The sequence below is a fragment of the Psammomys obesus genome, unplaced genomic scaffold, assembly GCF_907164565.1.
Source record: "Psammomys obesus unplaced genomic scaffold, mPsaObe1.curated_primary_1811, whole genome shotgun sequence".
In the NCBI taxonomy this organism is placed as follows: domain Eukaryota; kingdom Metazoa; phylum Chordata; class Mammalia; order Rodentia; family Muridae; genus Psammomys; species Psammomys obesus.
The window spans coordinates 31,061,898-31,075,073 of NW_026596073.1; positions in this window are offsets into that span (position 1 = coordinate 31,061,898).

Below are 13,176 nucleotides of genomic sequence, written 5' to 3' on the forward strand. Positions count from 1 at the left end.
GAGTGTAGACATGATTTTTAAGAGGGCAAATTTTATGTGCTATGTGTTTATCATCACGAGGCAAATCTTTAGGACTAGGGAGAAGGCATAATCTCAAACAAACGTGGTGGACAAGGTGGCACACATTTGTGACCTCAGTGCCAGAAGTCGGAGGCAAGATCCCATGGTGAGAGACCATGACTCCCAAAACATGGTGGATGACCCCTGAGGGGCATCCAAGGTTAACCTCTGGCCAATATATGTGCAGAGACACATGTGAAGAAATACACACATTACAGCATGTCTGGAATCACTTCAGGTTGTATCTCCAATGTGAGATCAGTTACAAGTTCCTTTCTGCGGGTAGAGCACTGAGCAATTCATCTCACCTACAGTATTTATCACTACTGTTGTTCTGACTCTGGAAGGTTGGGAACAGACACCCAGGGCATCCAGGAGCCTTTACTGGAGTTACATGGCAGAATGATCCCAGTCCAGTTCTGTGGCTTCTCTGTTTTGCCTCACCCCTGCCTCGTGACTGGCTCGTGTGTGTCTACCCACTGATATTCACGTCACGGTAGGGGACGTGCATTGTTCCTTATCCTATGTTACTGTGTTAGTTACCACATAGTGAACATTCAAATGAGTCCAACCACATAGTGAACAGTGCAGAATAGTCCACAAAGTCTGCTTCTTGCCCGTGGCATGGAGCAATTCCCATTGCCAAGTGCATCTGGAAAGGGTTCTCCAACACACCCAGGTTCCTGACTCAGGGAGCAGGAGCCAGGCTGACTGCTTCAGCCCTGGGCTTCGAGAGTACACCCAGGCATTTTGGTGCAAAGTGAATCCACCTCCCGAGGAGAGCTTATTGCCCAGCCCATTCCAGTTTTAAGGAAGAGAACGAGTCATTTGAAAATGTCTTGCAGAGCCTTTATAATTTTTGTTCTTCCCTGTACGAGGCTGAATATGTATTTATTGCGTGAAAAGAGGTGTACGTGATAGATGGCTGTCGCATCCACGGCCTGCAGAGCTGTCCCTGCCTTGCTGAAACTTGTTTCCTAAGTCCTGACACAGAGCAGGCTGAGTAGATGCTTCCGACCCAGGAGCGCAGGTCTACTGAGTGTGGGGCCAGGGGGCCTCCACTTGGGGTGCAGTGTATTGTATCGTAGGGTGAGGAAGCGAGCAGACACCTCCAGTTGCCATCAATCAGCTCAGAGCCTGACTGGAGCCGCAGTGGGTGGATTTTGCTCTGTGTGGTGGAAACACAAGGAGACAGAGACGAATGTCCTCCGGCCTCACACTTCTCCACTCTGCCCTTTCACAGTCCTTAACATGCGTGCTCAAATTGATTTAGCCCCTTTCCCCCAACTCAACCGTCTATTTTCCCTGCAGACTGACAGTTTTATGTGTGGCTGCCCTGCCAGTAGCTATAGTGTTTCAGGAACATTGACTTCCAGACTTAAAGGATGAGTGAGGAAGGGGGTGGAGAGGAAGGGAGGTGAGCTTGATTCATTTTAATTCCTTTTTTTTTTATGGGTTGCAAAACATGCCCATCACGGCATTGACTTTTTTCTCTCCCTCTTGTTTTTCTTCTCTCTTCCCTTTCTGTGTCAATGATCTCCATGAAAAGGTTTGAATAAAGCCTCACACTTGAAGAGCACGTCTGCCAGGTGATGTCAACGCCTGGCCTGCTCCGTTTCCTGTTGGGTGGTGAACATGCCATTCTCTCATGGCTCTGGAATGCTGATTTGGTCCAGGAGCGAAGGCCAGACACAGGTAGGGTCAAGCTGGAGAAGCAAGGTAGGGGTGTTTTCTGTCCTCAGTTCAGATTTTGAGGGAGGGGGCTGGGGAGATTCCAGAAGCCATTTATTGTCTGTTCTGCAATGTAAACTCAGAGGAGGGGGAGAGGGCAGGAAGTGAAAACTGGACTGTCAACAGTGCCTTGTCAGCTGCCTGCACTGCATGCGGACATGCCAGACCTTGGGTGGACTTTGCCTGGGACAAGCCGGGACCCAGGTCTGACCCTTACCCCGACATTTTTGGAACTGGATGAAAGCACCTTCTCGGAATGTGTGAGAATATTTCTGGCATCGAATGTCGGAGACTGAGCTTTGGAGTTAAAATAAATATTCAGGGCAAGGAAGGAAACAGTGAGGTTAAGGGTTTGATCAGATAGGATCTCTGCGCTCTCTGAGTTCACCTCCCTCCTTGCATTCTCTCTGGTTTCATGTGCTCATCTGCACAGCAGCCAACACACAGCCTGTCCTTCCTGCTCCTGTGGGGAAGGCCGGGGGAAGGCTATTGATTTATGGAGACAAATAAAGATAAAGCAAACAAAATAAAATAAGGTAGTTTGAAGTGTAGACTTGGGTCTGAGATGGGTACTCAGTTGTTTGCCAGTGTCTTACCCTCGAGCGCAGTAGTGATGACAATGCAGTAAGCGACAAAAGTCTTAAGAGAACGTTCTTGCCTTTTTTTTTTTATAAGAAATAGAATCTGGGGGAAAGACTGTTAGATCGACACATACTTATCTACGCGCACAAAAACAAAGAGAAAGTCTTCATTGATCTTGCACAGTTAACTTTATGGTTCAGGGCTCCAGTTACCAGCAGGGTGACCTTACTGCTGGATGCTTTCAGGGCCTCGAAAAGCTGCTGGGGGTTGCCCTGCTAGGCACTGAGATGATGTTTGGGGTCATCCTCACGTTATCAGGACTCGTGGGGCCGTCCTTGTCTCCCTGAAGTTCTCAGGGTCTTCATGGTTGACTGTTCCTAATCAGACGCTGCTCTGATATACCCAATCCCTCTGGAGCCAGGCAGGGGAACTGAAGCATGCAGTCCCCGAGGCCAGACATTTAGTCTCCACTGAGGACCATGGATGGCTGGGAAAGCCTCCCTGCTGGCCTCTGGCTTCTTCATCTTTGGACGGAAGGTGTTCTATGGCCTGTTTTCTGCTGAGCGTGTGGGCAGAGGCTGTCTGGCAAGGTCAAGGGTGGCTTGGGGAGTTTCTGTGATGCTTTCTGCAGCCACAGGCCTTTCTTTAGCAAGGTTCCATGAAAGCATTATTTAAGAACACAAGCCTTGCTCAATGTGGAGGTCTCACAGGTGACAAGACCTTTGAAGGGAAAGCTTTCCTCTGACAGCGAACTGTAAAAGTAACTTCAGATCTCCATTTAAAGACCAGGCCATGAGAACATACGTACACACAGTGCTCAATCACTGAAAAGCCTACTTTTATTTTCACAGCCATACTAGAGAGGTTGTTAGTGCTCTAGGAAAATGCAAGATTTACAAGAGCATCTGTTCTGAATGCAATCTTGGGATCTATGATAGCCTTCTCTTACCCATGGCTTCACTTTCTGAGGTTTGATAATAGTCAGCTATGGTCTGAAGATGTGGAATGGAAAAACCCATCCTGCCATTCTAAGTAATATGATGACATCTGTGACAGTATATAAATCACCTCTTCACCTGGCACATCTACTAGAATCACTCACTTTTCAGCCATGCTGGAGATCATATCCAGATCATATCCATTGACTCTCAGAGCTTGTGTCTGAGTGACCTTAGGGGCATTGTGGGTAACTTTAACACAGCACATCCTTATAACTGCTTAATTTTATTATGGCAACTGTTCTACTTTAATTTTCATTTTATTCCCTGTTGCTGTGATGAAATACCTTGACAGAAAGCAATGCAGAAAAGGGCTTATTTCATCTAACAGGTCACAGTCCTTCACCGAGAAAAGTTAGGGCAGAAATTCAAGCAGGAGCAGAAGCAGAAACCATAAAAGAATGCTGCTTGCTAGCTAGCTTCTTCTCTTGCTGGCAGGCTTCTTACGCTCAGCTGGCCCTCCTGCCTAGGGAATGGTGCTGCCCACAGTGAGCTAGCCCTTCCATCATCAATTAATAACCAAGGACATCACCTACAGACATGTCTATAGGCCAACCTGATCTAGGCAGGTCCTCGGTTGAAGATTCTTCTCTCGGGTGACTGTAAGCTCTGTCAAGTTAACAGTTCATTCTAAGTAGGACAGCTGTTGTCACCAATATCTTGTTGCGGCTAACTTAAAAATTAAATATAACCAGAGGGATGGACAGGAAGGATGGAGTGTATGTGGTAGCTCAGTGCTACCAACAGACCCAACTTCAGCCATGGCCTGGGAGTCTAGAAGCATTTCTCCCAGGGTGACGAAGAACTAATGTGCATTGTAAAACATTAGAACTGCCTCCTGGGACCCACTGAACAGCCTGTTTAAAACCGAGAATTTTCCATTAAGTTGGAACAAATGTTTGCCACGCTAATCGCTTGCAAAATTAATTCTTTGTCAGCCCTTAGACATTTTGTTTTTGTCAGTCTTTTCGCTAGCAAAGTAAAATTCGAGGAAGCCAATAAAAATGTCTCTTTCCACTCAAGGCACGGAAGGAAGCCCTTCTGGTTAGAGAACACTCTAGCTGACTGACTGTGGGGAAATGGTTGTCTTAATCATCTGCCTTTTTTAAAATCCTGCCTGGCAGTTAGCAGTCCATACAGCTTTCTGATAATGGTTTTGGGATAATCCACAGGGCATGGACCAGAGCTGAGGACACACACTTTGGATGTACTGAGGCCATCTTTTAAATAAGCTGTAAACTAAGGCTCAGTGTCACTTTGAATAAAATGCAGTGTTGAATAGTTGTTCAAAGAATGTAGGTTGGGTATACCAAGTCATGGGATTTTTTTTTGTTTGTTTGTTTCTTTTGGGGGGTGAACTTGTGATTCAGCATTCTTAGAGAAGGCCTGATTCTGTCAGAATTGTTTGTGAGCTATTGGTAGAGACAGCCATATGCTACCAAAGGGTTTGTGTTTCATAGGAGAAGGTGAGGAGTCCTTGAAATTCAAATTCAGAGACTAGAGAGATAGCTCAGCTGTTAATAACATTTGCTGCTTTTTGCAGAAGATGTGGGACAAGTTCACAGCACCTGAGCTAGGCAGCTAACACCTGCCCATGACTCCAGCTAAGGAACCCAATTCCCCTCTTCTGATCTTTAGGGACACCCATGCGCGCGCGCGCGCGCACACACACACACACACACACACACACACACACACACACACCCATGAATGTACACACTCATGCATACACACACACAAATGAATTTTTTTAATTTTATTTTTTATCAATTACATTTTATTAACTCTGTATCCCAGCTGTATCCCGCTCCCTCATTCCCTCCCAATCCTACACTCCCTCCCTCATCTCCACCGTGCCCCTTTCCAAGTCCACTGATAGGGGGGGACCTCCTCCCCATTCATCTGATCCTGTTTTATCAGGTATCTTCAGGACTGGCTGCAAAGCTCTCCTCTGTGGCCTAACAGGACTGCTCCTCCCTTGGGGGGTGGGGAGGTCAAAGAGCCTACCATTGAGTTCCTGTCAGAGATAGTCCCTGTTCCCCTTACTATGGGAAACCAATTGGTTACTGAGCTACCACGGGCTACATCCGAGCAGAGGTTCTAGGTTATATCCATACATGGTCCTTGGTTGAATGTCAGTCTCAGAAAAGACCCTGTGCCCAGATATATTTGGCCCTTGTGGAGCTTCTATCCTTTCCCCATCATACTAACTCCCCTTCTTTCATATGATTCCCTGTACTCTGCCGAAGGTTTGGTTATGAGTCTTTGTATCTGCTTTGAAAACACTGCTAGTTAGAGTCTTTCAGATGCCCTCAGTAGACTCCTGTCATATGTTCAATGCGCATCCCATCTGTCTTTCTAAATGAGAATTGATCACCTCAGATAATTAGGAATAGTGCTTCCTCAAGACCCAGCTATACCACTGCTAGGTATATACCCAAACTTTGCTCAAGTACACAAAAGGGATACTTGCTTAACCATGTTTATAGCAGCTTTATTTGTAATAGCTAGAACCTGGAAACAACCCAGATGTCCATCAACGGAGGAATGGATACAGAAATTGTGGTATTTTTACACAATGGAATACTACTCAGCAATCAAAAAGGAGGAAATCATGAAATTTGCAGGCAAATAGTGGGATCTAGAAAAGATCATTCTGAGTGAAATATCCCAGAAGAAGGAAGACAAACACGGTATATACTTGCTTATATAGACCTATAAGATATGATAAACATAATGAAATCTATACACCTAGAAAAGATAATCAAGAGAGCGGATATGGGGTAAGATGATCAATCCTCGTTTAGAAAGACAGATGGGATGTACAAATGAATTTTTAAAGAGAGCTACACACTAAAATGTCTCTTTTAAAAAGAACTAATTATATCTTATGTCCAAACAGAAATTTTCACAGCAAAACTGCTTATATTTTATATCCATTGCGTCCTAGAATGTTTCCTAATATGAAAAATAATATCATCTTTTAAAAAGGAGAGACTTGGGATCCAAATGTAAATCCTTAGTCTATATCTGACCATGGACAATATAAAGTAGTAATGACTTGACATAATTTCTATACTTAGTGATTGCACAGATCTATGTGTGTTTATAATCTTACACACATACATGCAGAGCTGGGTGTGGAGGTACACACTTATAATCTTAGATGGGAAGTAGAAGGAGGAGTTGAAGACCAGTTGTGTCTGTGTAGTGAGTTTGAGGCCATCCTGGCCTACATGAGACCTTGTCCCAATGCTTTCCCCTCATCGTTGTATGTTATAATGTATGTCATTTACATGTACACTGTAGTTAAGTATGTAATGTATCATATAAAAAATGGAGTGAAACAGATTTTCTTCGTGCTTGAAACTTACTGTTCTTTTCTGATGCCATTGAGAGCCATCTCACAAATATTTACACAACTGTATGTGAGGTGTCTGCTCCAGAGAGAAAGTAGGATGCAGAGACGGTTGTTTTGAGGTTCTTATGTTCTAATTCAGGGGTCTGCAAAACATAGATGAATTTATTTATTTGTTTACTTATTTATTTATGTGTGTGTGTGCCTGTGTCTGTGTGTCTGTGTGTGTGTGTGTGTGTGTGTTTTGAGGCACACATAACTCCTGCATGTGTGTGCCTGTGTGTGGAGGACAAAGGATGACCCCACTTTTCTTTTTGAGACAGGGTCCCTCACTGATCCAGGGCTCAGCCAGTGGGCCAGGTCAGATGGCCAGTGAGCCTCAGGGGTCCTCCTGATATTTCCCAGCATCACACCCTGCCTTGTTATATGTGCTCAGGATATCAAACCCAGGTTCTAGTGCTTGCAGGACAAGCACTTCAGCAACTTTAGCCCTGAAACATTCTATTTTGATAGGAAGTGCTGCGACAACCTTGTGAATGTTGTTATGCCTACGGCTGTATAGACAACTCTAGAGGTGTCCGACATAGGTGGGACACCTGAGGTGTCCTCTCCTCTAGAAGCTTTAAGCCTGACCTAAAACATACTTTGGCGGGGGGTGGGGGATGACCATTCACTGCACTGCTAGAAGAACTTCTTTTTTGAACGCTGCGTTGTTTTTCTAAAGTATATCTTTAGCGATACCATTTTTCTTTTTTGTTGCACTTAACCCTTTCTTTCATTTGATGCATGTGAGTGTTTGAGTGTATGCATAGCACACATGTGCCCTGTGTTGGCAGAGGCCAGAAGAGGACCCTGGATTCCCTGACTCTGGAGTCACAGATGGTTGTCAGCCACCATGCAGGGGCTGGGAACTGAACCTGGGTCCTCTGTTGTAGCAGCCGGGGCTCTTAACCTCTGAGCCATCTTCACAGCCTTCTTATTTCATTGTTCTGTGAGCGCAGAAACTTGTTCCAGATGCCTGTCTGGGGAAGAGTACAAAGTTTAAAAGAAGAAACATCACTTGCTTAACTAACCTACGATGCTCACTTTCCCTTCTGTTGACTTTGGTAACGTTCATGGAATCTGAGTCCCATGTACGGATGGAACTCCACCCTTGTTGTCTTCAGAATTGTCAAGCACAACATCTGTAAACAGAGCTTCCTTCCATCTTATGTGTGACTAAGGCAAGGACACTGGGAAATGTTGAAGTCACTCTAGCATTGACTTAGTTCTCAATGAAATAAAGATTCTGGTTATAGTAGACCCAGAATATGCATTATTAATTGGAGAAAGGATTTAGAAGAGTATTGGCCACCTGTTTTTGGAGCCAGGAGCTCAGGCGTCTGAATTTGAATGGAAGCTTGCTCAGGGTGGGGTCGCCTCTAAAAGGCAAAAGCAGTGTGGTTAAGGGGTTGGCCTGCCCGTATTAGCATGCCATGAACAACTGGAGGATTTGGGGACCCGAGGCTGCTCTGCTGCTCAGAGTGGTTACGGGCGGAGCTTCTCCCTTTCAGCTCTTGTCAGAACTTGCCCTCAATTGCACTTCAGCAGTGGGTAGGCAGTTCTCAAGGTTTTGGGAGTTGGGGGCGGGGGGGGGGGGATAAAGAATGTTTCCAGGTGTTTGAAGGGTAATTACTTTTGGCAGAATGTTTAGCAAACCAAATTCATTATTTGATTGTGCTGACCTTTGAGGAAGTTCCGAAATGCCAACTTAAATAGTGGATTGGAAGTTGCTCTTGAAACTCACTTCTAGTATTATATTCTTTTTCATTTCCTTTCTTAAAGCGCCGCTGGTCTAGAATACACTGCTCACTCTGAGCGCCTTTCAGAGACCTTTGGGCTCAGCAGGCTGTCTTGCTGGTCTCCGGCCCCAGCGTCTCACTTGGACTTTCCCCATTATTCATGGCCACTGAAGTCAGACCCAGATGTCAGAATCAGTGAAGATTAAAATAACATTAATGACATATTTCATCAGAAAGGCTAAGCATGCATTCAAGAATCTTATGTGCTTGCTTGCTACTGAGAAACATTTCTAAGCCCTGCCCACTCCCGGAAAAGCTCATTCTGGGAAATGCAAGGCCAGGAAGGTTAAAGAACTCATCTCAAATTCTTGTAGGGGATCAAAGTTGGTCTCTGGATCCCTAGATGGCTGTTTGCTCTGTTCTGTTTGTTTGTTTGTTTTTACACAATTGACTGGATCGTGAAACCAGAGAGCCACCCAGATATCACTGGTTTCTTCATCCTGAAGACCATACAATTTTTCTGCCCATCGTCATTCATCACCCCCCATCTGAGTCTGACAGATTGCCATTTCTTCTGCTCTCTTTAAAAGACAAGTTGCTAAGTGACAGGTGAGGGAGCTGGCCCTCGGTGAGGGCTGTTATTGAATTCCTATCATGGGAGTAAAAACAAAAGCCACCGAGGGACCCCCACGTCCCGCCGACAACGAACTGAGTAAACATCTTAACAGGCGTAGAGGATGCGAGCAGATGTTCTAATCACTGGTCTGTGAGAAACTGTTGTTCACTGCTCCTCTCTGGCCTGGCCTTTGAAACCTCCGGAAGTTTCCCTCCCAGCGGGGATATCAGTGATTTATTGATTGCGGCACAATGGAGAGTTTAGGAACTAGCGATATTTTTAAGAGGTTAAATACACCCTTACAGAGGTCAGCACTAACTCACGCTTCCAGGGGCATGCCTCCTCCACTTCTTGAGGGCGGGCTGCGGGCTGACTCCTTGCTGCAGCGCATTCCTGGTTAAGTGGGAAGGGCTCCTAGGGGAACAGGAGGGGAGTCCTAACAGAGAATGTGAACATAAAACATTAGTGCAGAATTTTCTCTTCAGCTTCCCCCCTTGAACAGAACAAGAATAACCGATGTGTAGATAACAGAAAATTAAAGATTCCTGATGGAAAAGACCGAGTGGCGTCCATCAAAACAATATAAACGTGTTTCAGGCTCGTACTCCAGACACTTGAGGCTGATCAAATAACTAAGCTCAGAAACCTGAAAACGAAGTTAAGGGATGTTTCATTCTGCCCTCCTTCTGTGTTAAATTTCTATACTGTTGTAATTTCTTGGCTGTTTGGCTTCCTAGAAAGATTCTGAGGCTTACTTGGCAGAAATGTTTTGCTTTTGTGCTTCCTGCATTCAGAGGTATATCCCTGATATGGATAGCTATCATGCCATGATGGCTGTGTCAGCTGCCGGTGCTGATCTGGCTTGCGCTGTGTCGCGCTGTGTAGGCTCTTCAGGTAGATTAGTCATTGACAGAGTCTTACTGTACAGAATATATAACTATAAGCTCAGCAGCAGTGATAAGTGGAGGCAACCCTTCATCTTAGCTACATTTCAGTTTCACTCAGTTACTGTCTTTTTGTAGTAACATTTGATTCACAATTTTCCTCCCGACATAAAAAAAAAAATAGGCACGAGATTTTGTGATGAGCCAGGCCTTCCACAAGTGTGTTTGAGATCTCTAGATCAGCACTGTGGGACGTGGAAGCTATTGGCCACACATGCGCACGTAACACCCCAAGTACGGGTAGCGGTCTAACCCACTGAAATCAGTTTAATTTGTTCAGTAAATGTGCATGGGAATGTAACATTTGGGCTACTATTCCTGTTGCTTTCTATCACTGGGATTAAAATGTCATGATTAAAGCATTTCCCAAAAGCAACTTGGAGAAGAAAAGGCTTCTTTGGCTTACATGTCCTGATCACAATCCTTTATGCAACACAGCACTACCTGAGCTACCCACAGTGGGCTGAGGACCTCCTACGGCAATTATTAATTGAGAAGATGCCCCCAGAGACTTGCCCACAGGCCAATATGATGGAAGCAATTCCTTGATTGGCATTCCCTCTTCCCAAACGACCCTAGCCTGTGTCAAGTTAACAAAAACAAAATGTGGCAAATGAACAACAACAACAAAAAAACAAAAAACAAAAAACCCCAACCTATGGGCACAGATAATGGGTCAACTGAAATATAACAGTGCTGATTTCACTTTAATTCTTTTATTTATTTTGTATGTGCTTGTATATATGTGCAGACCTGTGTATATGTGCATTTGTGGTAGGATGGCAGGAAAGGGCAATGGTATGTATGAGTTCGACCAAAGTTTGTATACATATATGAAATGACACAGTGAAACCTATTATTTTGAATAAGATTGTTGATATAAGGGCAAAGTCTCCATCTCATGGGATTAATACTCCAGTAAACAGAAATAAAACCCAGATAAACTCGTAACCAAAGACTCCCAAATCCTGAAGGAATGAGGATGAAGTGACCCCGTACTGTGCTGCAGGCGTTGTGGGGGGCCATCTTGGATGAGGGCCACAGTGGAACACACAGTTAACACAGGAAAGAGCCAACCTGGGAAAGAATTAGAAGACAGCCTCAAGGAAGAAGCAGCAGCCAGGGTTGTTTGTGCAGCAGAAAGGAGGCCCTGGTGCTTAGGAACAGAATGGAAGATAAGATAAGCTTAGGGCCCTATAGCTCGTAAGACATGGAGAGTTGCTGTAGCGAGTCCTGGCTGTGATATTATCCTCCAAAAGGCAGTCATGAACTATGAAGCAAGAAGCTCTGAAGGCTTCAGGAGCCGTGAGGGTGCTTGATGAACAAATGTGGACAAACAAGTACAGGTGATGAAAATGGATTCAGGATCCAGCCTTAAAAAGTAAGATCTTAAGAACAGTGATTCTAAGAACTCCATCTTGCCAGTTAGGGCCAGAATATGGCTCAGTTAGGACATTTTGTTCCTAGTCAACTAAAATATGAAGATTGTTTGTTTAATTCTAAATGCCCCTGCTTTGCAGTTGTGGCCTCGCTTGTCTCTCACAGGTCACTTCCCTCTTTGACCTTCCAAGCTTAAAGTTATTGTTCCTGGCCACCCAAGCCTGGTTTCTAGTGTCTGCCAGATTAAAAACAACTTTTTACACCCACCTGTAGTAGTTGTTCTCCCCATTGCTGTGAACAAATGCCTGGGAAGAAGCAGCTGAAGGGAGGGAGGGGCTACAGCCCAGCCTTGTGGCACTGAGGCACCCGGTCACTTTATGTCTGCAGTCAGGAAGCAGAGGGCTGACAGGAAGTAGGGACCAGCTGTGAAACTTCAAGACCCACTTCGCTAGCAAGGCTCCACCTCCTAAAGGCTCCACAATCTTCCAAAACAGCGCCCCCAGCTGGTGCCTGAGTCTTCAAATGCATGATCCCATGGGGAACAGTTCATATTTAAGTCGTACTGTTATGGCAACCCACTTGACTTTCGAGGTAAGGTTTTTTTTCCTGATACACCTGAACCTTTAGTCTTTCATAAATGGACATCTTTTATCCTGAGAAAAATAGATGGCCATTTATTAGTTTTGACATTTTCAATGATACTAAAATTAATCACTATTTTACATGTTGGAGTTTGGGACCTTAGCAGGCTCTATTCAGGGCCAGTGAAGGCTGGTAACTGGTTGTCTGGGGATTGTCTTTGAGTCAGGGCTTTCTTCTAGTTTCGCTAATGGGCAGGCCACCTGGGATCCGGGAGGGAAAGACTTAACAGATCAAATAAAATGCTTGAATCATAAGGTTGATTCACAATTTGCAAAATAGCAAGGAAAAGGGAACACAGCAGGTTGACACAGGCTAAACAGAGCAAGGAAAATGTTGGCTTAAGCCATGTTTGCATGTGCAAGCCTCCCTACACAGCCACAATTTGTTTGCAAAATTTAAAAGTCTGATGGCTTAAACAATGGCTCTCCCAGACTGTCCACGATAACATTCAAAGCAACACATAGGCTTCCTCACAGCGCAGAAAAGGAACTCCATAGGCATCACAGTGACAAAGAGCATCCTTTGGATCCTCCCTGGGGGCTAACCTAATTGCCCGTGTCCTTAAAGCTCGGACACTATCTCCTGCTGCCTTCAGAGACAGAGATTGAGGGCAGGTGGATTTGAAAGAGATGCAATTTTGCTGATGAGATTGCGCACTAAAAAACAGGGGCAGCCTCAAGAAGCCAACGAAAGCAGGGAGGTGGGATCTCCCCTCTGGCTTGCAGAAAAAAAAAAAAATGCAGTGGAGCTGGGCGCAACCTTGATTTCTGCCCAGTGAAATTCATAGCAGATTTTCAACACACATCCGTGTGTTTTTGTTTGTCTGTTTGTTTTTAAGGTGCTGTGTGTTACTTTAGCACAAATAAGGAAGTTATGCCAGAAGCGACTCCCAAGTGTTGGATGACTGAGGGCTACTGTCGCGCGCGGCCTTTGCCGATAAGGACGACGCAACAACCGAGGATTTCTTCAGCAGCAAGTTTATTGAACAGCTCTTTCTTGCAGATGGTGAAGGACCCAAACCCCGGGTTGTGCTCTGCTTAAATAGCCAGCAGCGCGACCTGTCCGTCTGTAATTGGTGCTCTGT